Genomic DNA, 8,052 nt, shown 5'->3' on the forward strand with positions numbered 1-8,052 from the left:
TCGATGTCGAGATATAAGTCGAGTCGTCGATTTCATACATACTTACGTAAAATATAAAAAATAATTTCATTCTGAATAACTTTTACTATGGAACCCACCCCGAATATGTAAAATAATATGCTGACAACATTGGCATATGATTCGCCGAAATGCTTGAGACAGCCGATTTTTAGGGTTCCGTACCCAAAGGGTAAAACGGGACCCTATTACTAAGACTTCGCTGTCCGTCCGTCTGTCTGTCACCAGGCTGTATCTCACGAACCGTGATAGCTAGACAGTTGAAGTTTTCACAGATGATACTAAAAACAGAATAAAATAAAGATTTAAATGGGGCTCCCATACAACAAACGTGATTTTGACCAAAGTTAAGCAACGTTGGGAGTGGTCAGTACTTGGATGGGTGACCGTTTTTTTTTGTTTTTTTTTGCATTATGGTACGGAACCCTTCGTGCGCGAGTCCGACTCGCACTTGCCCGGTTTTTTTTTTATTGCGTTTTCTAAGTTGCCCCCATAGTAATGTTTTCAGTATGACCTACGTATTCGATCCTCGGAGTATGGTCAATACCTATTAATTTTTTAAGTGCTGCTATGTAGGTAGGTATCTTTAACCCTGTTCCCTGACATCAATTTTGTTGAGCGCGCAAATATCTCAAATTCTATTCTATCTAAATGCCAATAAAGTTAAAATTAGGTTATTGCAAGTGCATTAGTGACACGTATTTCGATTATTATGATGGTGATGATTTTATTTACATTCTGTCTTCTATCAGATGAGAATGTTAGATCATGTATCATGCAACATCGCCCACACTGTTAACTGTACAGTCGCCATCAGATATATCGGCGCGGCCAAGGTGTTCACAATATCTGAACACGCACTCTAACGCATTGACAATAGAGGCGTGTTCAGATATTTGTGAACACCTTGACCGCTCCGATATATCTGATGGCGACTGTACATCGTTGAACCTAATGCCCTTTGTAATAAGGTTCACCGTTATAGTCCCATTTTTTTAGCATTAGCAAGAACTTCGTAGAAGTAAGCTTGTGGTTCCAAATCCAGCACTTTTAGCAGTAATAATTTGAAGTAAATTATATGTATTGACCACGCTACATTAGATAATTCAATAATTATTAACAATTAAAGAGCCTGATAAAAACTGCACGCTTGCTTCTGTGGAGTTCTTTCTAATGCAAAACGAACTATAGGAGTGTTGCTGTTTCAAACAGCCTGTTTATATACAACTGCGAGGTATACACGCGTATGAATGAGACGTTTGTTTGCTTGTTTGTTTGATAATAAAGATTCAGTCCAACAGTCAATAATGCCCCTTGACGAGTGTGAAACGAATTCCATTCGTCTGTAAACATTACATTATCTGATAAATTCATCTGAGATAAATATTATCAACAGTGAAGATGTTGTATTATTTGTGAGATGTAAGTAGACTTTACTAATATAAGAAGTTAAATTTTAAAATTAATTGTTGGTATGTATTTGTAATTTATTAACTTAGGCCTACTTCCACCATAACACTAACCCGGGGTTAAGCGGTTAAACCGTTAACCCAGTGTCAAATTGTATTTGTAACCATGGTAACTCCAGGTTTAACCGGTTAACCCCGGGTTAGTGGGATGGTGGAAGTGGTGCTGTACCTTGTAGTTAAAGTACGTCAATTTAATCATTCCTAAATCAATTACCCTTAAAAGATATCATTAAATCACAAAAAAATTACTAAACAGGTTTGGGAGAAATTAGACACTACGAAAGATATAACGAATGAACATATAAAATACTGTATAAAAAAAAGTGTGTTGAATAGTTAAATATATAAATAGTTAAATTTTTTTATAAATATGCGATAAATATAATACACGGATAAAGTGTCGGGGGCAAACACTGCGATATAATGACATTAATGACGACCTCATCATCATCATCATCTCAGCCATAAGACGTCCACTGCTGAACATAGGCCTCCCCCTTTTATGGGGGGGGGGGGGGTGAATGCCATAATCGCCACGCTTGGCAGGCGGGTTGGCGGCGATCCTTGGCAGGCGGGTTGGCGATATGAATGACGACCTACACGTATCAAATTATCAATAAGTTATAACACATTGCAATCCTATTGTTTTACTTTTGAAACATCATTTAAATCTTACTTCATAAATGTTCTAACTAAGCTATAGAAAAATCCCCAAAAGGAAAACGTTGTTTTTAAAAATAACGTCTTTCCGTAAGAGGTAGTAAACGTTTCATTTTCAAGTGCAAAACAGTAATTCCTCCCTACACGAGAACAATATCGAAACTAATACAGACTAATTGATGCACACGGAGTCATTAATTATCTCACAGTGTGAATAGCCTGAATAGGTGACAGGTTATTACCTCGTGCGCGGACAAAATGAGGGTAGTTCGCAAGCGTTACGAGTTAATTAGGGCTCAATTTCACATGTTGCAATGTTGCATCCATGGGTATACTCAGTAGATTGTAGCCTTTACACTGTAGTATGTACATCATACTCGTATACCTATGTGGAACATAAATGGGACATCAGGAATCGCTGTAGTAGAAACGACCCAAAATTTCTTTGTATCCGAAAAACATGTGAACCTACTTCTGATGTGCCTGCTTCTCATTTTGTTAAAAATCCACTTGGAATATTTTCGGAACCTATCATATCTTAATTTTCCATCTCCAAAATGAACGTTTCCTGTGAAATTTCCGAGAACTTTAGAGACTTCTGAAAACTCCTAAATATTAACAGAATATTTGAATGATGATGATGAACGATGAATATTCAAATTAGATTTAGTTTTTAGTTACAAGAACCTGAATAGTAAGTGTGTTGTGTCGGAAAATCCTTCGCTGAAAGTAAGCATCTTTTACCTTGCCAATCAAGTAATATTCTTTCCAAAAATTTGGTAATATTGTGAAACTAAACAAATACAAATTTTACCATAAACAAATCACTGTATTTCACGATGCATCAAAACCCACTATAAAACACTGGCACGAATCACTTCCAAAAAAACGCCTAAAACGAGAATTCAAATTTCGAATCGATCGGTTAGGCGCTCGCGCAGCATGTTGGGTTGTTTACGCGCGGGATCAGCGGCGGTCGACAGGTGACTGCGCGCGCGGCGAATGTGCGCGAAGTAGGTAGCTATGTCACGGCGTGTAGAGAAAATAGTCGTAGAAAACCATACGTACCGTACTCGATCGTTAAGTTAACTGCGGATGCTTGTTGTGAATGCAAACCCACCTGTCAACAATGAAAGCATGGTATTAGATTGTTGTCTTTTTGACATGGTGTCATTGGTAGCAAGTTCCTATATAATTTGTTGGCCGTTTATAGGGAAATAATATTAGGTATGTGGGCGAAAGAAAACGTGGTTCTTATTATAAATGCAAACACCAATGCAAAGAAAAATAAAACCTGAGAAAATTGTGGTCGTATATTTTTATCATACCTACCAGAAAAAGTTGGTTTATTTAAAAATATATTAAACATTATTAACCCTGAATTTTAACAACATAATATATGCATCATATTATGTATAAAACGCACGAGATTACACGGGAAGACTTTCAATCATGATAAGTCAGTGTTCACACGTCAGCTGATAACGATCACGGATGGAACATACCCGTTCCTCCGTGATTCAAAAACACAGAAACACGTGCTTATTTACTTATTCACAAGATAAATAGGACTATTGCCACTAAGGATTGTTTAAATAAAGGTTTACATTTATCATTGGTCCCCATCCGCACCAGTTACTCCAGTTAGTCACCTTTAGGGAAAAATGGTGCAAACGTTCAGCGAAATAGGGTCCGTCCTGAATGCAAAAGATACCGGTTTGATTCCAGCATTAAGACAATCAGCCATGAAGGTTACCTTTTCTCTCGTACGATATCTAGTAGTAGTTTGTAAATGCAGATTATACTTACATTAGGTCCCGTCTCTAGAAACACTTGTCTTGACTTTCAGTCATCTATCTAGTTGATTAAAAACGTTGGTGTGATTCTTATTTCTTATTAAAGATCAGAGCACGAGGAAGCAACTCGATGCCGTTTCCGTCAACACCCAATTTTGGTCTCGGTTAATTTTAAACCCGATGAAATCTCTCTACGAACCTCGTCGAAAGACATGTGTTTTATTAACTACGATTAAGCAATTAAAGCGTTTTTTAATTAATAAAGCATATTATTGTATACAGGATTTTTTGAGTGAGAATTAGATGTATTAGTTATTTAGAAAAAATACTTAATACCTACTGCTATTAATATTTAATTTGTTTTTTTTTTTTAGTTTATGTTGCTATACCCTTGCAGGGTTCATGTTGAGACTGTATTTATATTATAAGATCCTCTGTACACATGAAACGCAATAAAATATATGAGTATGAGTATGAGTATCAGTGACCGGTCCCGCCTATTTTGGAAGCTTGATTAATTTAAGAGATTTAGCGACACATCCTAAAAGGTTGGCAACGTAATGTCATAAGACTTGACTCAGTTTCAAAATTTAAAACACAAATTTTGAAATTATGGACACAAGGCAGAAGGCAGTTACAAAATTAATCAACATTCACATAACAATGCAAAAATTACATACTTAATTATTTCATGATCGTAAAAATTCCATAGATAAGAGATGTGTAATTATGCATTACAAAAATTATAGTATAAATTATAGTGTAAATTGTAGTAATTATTATGTATATAATATTGTTTACATTTAAATTAATTAGTGCACGCTAGCCCAAAAAAAGTGTTGTTTTATAAGTGTATCTCATGTAAGTGAATTTTGTAAATTCTTAATGAGATAATAAATGTCTTAAACCATATAATTATCATCCATTAATTACGTCACACGAAATTCTAGGTTTTTTTACCCCTCCCCCCCTCCTTGTCACACTTGGTCACATTTGGCAAACCCCTCCCCCCTAGTGTGACGTCACATTTTTTCTACGAAATCGCCAAATCGAATTAAGTAAGTACCTAAGTATTATTAATATTTTATCAAAATATTTCTGACGATATAAATATTAGTAATTTTATAACCCAAAACTGCTTAGGAAAGAAAATTAAACGAATAAAAACGATTATCGTTTAAAAACTTGTTATTTAAATGTACAACGAATAAAATAATTTAAATAATTTTTTGGTTACTGATGAAGTTAAAGTGACGTCACAAAGTTTGTGTCTCCCCCCTCCCCCCTGCCACAATATGTCACATTTTCTTGACCCCCTCCCTCCCCCTAAACGTGTGATGTAATTAATGGATGTACCCTTATAAAGAAAATAAGAATCGTTTGTGTAGAATAAGAGTGCATTTATACAACGTGTTGAGGAAGTGTACGGATAACTTCCTCATTTTCCTTGACTGACAGCTAAAGTTACCTCAATCAATGTGCTCTGAGGTCATTTACTGGAAAATACTTTAGTGCTCAAAATTCGGTATTATGATTTCAAATCAAAGCATCACTACGAAATCTTAAGCACTACCAACATTTTAATTATTAATGAAATTGTATACTTTTATTTTATGGGACCCACGCTGCTCAGCAGTGATGATGATGATACTTTTATTTTATGGGACCCACGCAACACAATAGACGGTGCAGGTCGGGACTTAGGCAGCCCGAAGTCCTTTTCGCCGCCACCTCCTGATGGCGGGACGACTTGGACGCATTCTACCCCAAATAGTGTGAAATTGCCGATGACAGGGTTGAGTGAAGAAAATTTTAAGTGTTCCAATACTAGACCAATATAGCACAAAAATAAATACCTGTAAGTAATTAACAGCATGTATCAGCTAGATTTAAAGTGAATCAGCATTTATTTTGACGAAATTATAGCCAAACAACAAAACTCCAATTACAAATTACCTAGGTATGTCAAGCACACATAGACTTCACCGAGAGAATAACGCACCTTAGACAGTTCCACGTAAATCATTGGCTGTAATTATATGTCGGCCAAGCATTTCCTAGCTAGCCTCCAAGGCTTGACCATTAAGAGTAACATGACTTTAGTGTTGCCTAACATGTTATTTATTGTTATGAGTGCTAATGGGGAATGTGGCACCCGAATTTCTATTATTGACTATCGTGTGACCTAAATACTTTGACCTTCGATTGATTTCTTTAATAATTCTAGCAAACAAGCATACGGACCGACTGGTGCTTAGCGATAGCCGTAGGGCAGTGGATGCATGCAACATCTGAACACTTCTGACCCTTTCTGAACCTGTAAACATTTTTGGAGTATTTTGGAGAATACCTCGGTAAAGGGTTCATTCCATAGCCGGAGCGCTTGCGGAAATAATAGCACAGCGTTCGAGTGTTCCGATTCCAAAGGGCCTAACACCAATAAAACCGTTATCTGCTCTTTATTGCTCTTGCCCATTCGAGCGACAGAGGCAGATAGCATTTTTCGGTTCTTTGATCTTGGCGGTAGGCCATCAGGTTTGAGGATGAACGTTCTTAGCATTTCTGAACACCTTTGGTACTCGCAAAGACATATGTATCTTCATATAAGATGCATAAAGTCTAAGGAAAAAACGTGCCTCGGAAATCGAGTAAAAGTCATTCTCGGATAGATGACGCACACACATGCACTTCGGCATGCCTGAGGACGCCTTGATCGTAATAGGCCGAAGGATCCCGTGCCTTACCATGTCGATGGTGGTCGCCTGGCCTTTGTGCAAAACTGCTCCGTTTTTAATTACTGGGTGACTATTAGCTACTATCAAGTGGTAGGAGAAACTCACGCAGTGTAGATAGGCCTTATTACGTACTAGGTATACAAATCAACCTCACACTTGACTAAATCCGAACAATGGGCGGCAGCGGACGGCGAGATGAATCGGCGGAATCTGCATATCCGAGCGAAAGGAAGACATCAACAGTGCTATGTAACAGCAGATAAATCTAAGTCCAAGTCGGAGTCAACGTTTTAATACACCGGTTATACACTGAGAGAAAAATCATCACCAGGAATTAAAAAACAGTTCTGTACTGGGAGAAAAAATGAAGTTTTAGTAATAATTATGGACGTTTCACTATTTCTGTACAGTTTATTTATTTCTACAATCAGCTCAGTAATCCCAAATATAATTTCAACAAACAGATAATAGAAATTGCAAGAACTAGTAGAAATTGCAAAAGTCAGTTTGTTCCTATTAGTTAACTCTCCTTGTCCCCAGATTAAGTTTATTTTTGTAATTCTAAGCAATTCTAAGTGTGTTTTTGTTGTACTTTTCTCTCAGTGTAGAATAGGGACTGTAAAATTGAATTAAAATTAAAGTTTTTTCCAAGAAATTTATTTTATACGCTAAGACTATGTATATCTGAGCGGCCAAGGTGCTCACAAATATCTGAACACGCCTTTCCATGGCGATAGTACATGAACGTATTCTACTCGTATGATTAGGTACAATATTGCCTACTAACAGTAACACTCGTAATAACTGATCGGTGGACCTCATTATTACCTTTACAATAAGGACCACTTGCACCATTCACTAACCCGGGGTTAACCGGTTAAAGCTGGAGTTCCATGGTTACCAGTACAATTTGACACTAGGTTAACGGTTTAACCGGTTAACCCCGGTTTAGCGAGATGGTGCAAGTGGCGCCAAGAATGAATTATCGTTAGCAATAACGATAGTACCTACCTACTGCCTGAACTCGTATCTCCATCCTCATCTATTTTATATACCGAAACGTATACTTATTCTGTGACGTCAGTATCGATATCGATCTAAACTCGATATTGACGACGTGTTGGCGATTGCGATTACCCATCGATTCACTTTCTCCTCAATTATCGAGCCATCGAATAATCGTACCTTTCAATCGTATATCCGATGTGATAACGTATTCAGCGCCTCTGATAATTATTAGTCTAGTCAAAAAGGAAGTTGCACTCACATAAACTGGTACTTATTTTCAAGCGTAGTTATAGTAAGAAATCATATTTATAGTAAGAAAGAACGATATAGAAATGATAAACATGATCCAGGCTTCCAGCTCAACCT

The 8,052-nt window shown here is 36.9% G+C and overlaps 1 protein-coding gene across 1 annotated transcript in view; it reads right to left on the reverse strand.

The window, feature by feature from the left end:
• The window catches only part of LOC134671509 (disheveled-associated activator of morphogenesis 1), a 108,163-nt gene extending 105,003 nt beyond the window's left edge, over positions 1-3,160 (reverse strand). The window contains exon 1 of the mRNA XM_063529375.1: positions 2,962-3,160. The gene's annotated coding sequence lies outside the window, so the exon portion shown is untranslated. The remainder of the gene's footprint in view (positions 1-2,961) is intronic.
• Between the last annotated feature and the right edge of the window lie 4,892 nt (positions 3,161-8,052).

Source organism: Cydia fagiglandana, chromosome 15, assembly GCF_963556715.1.
Source record: "Cydia fagiglandana chromosome 15, ilCydFagi1.1, whole genome shotgun sequence".
Taxonomy (NCBI): domain Eukaryota; kingdom Metazoa; phylum Arthropoda; class Insecta; order Lepidoptera; family Tortricidae; genus Cydia; species Cydia fagiglandana.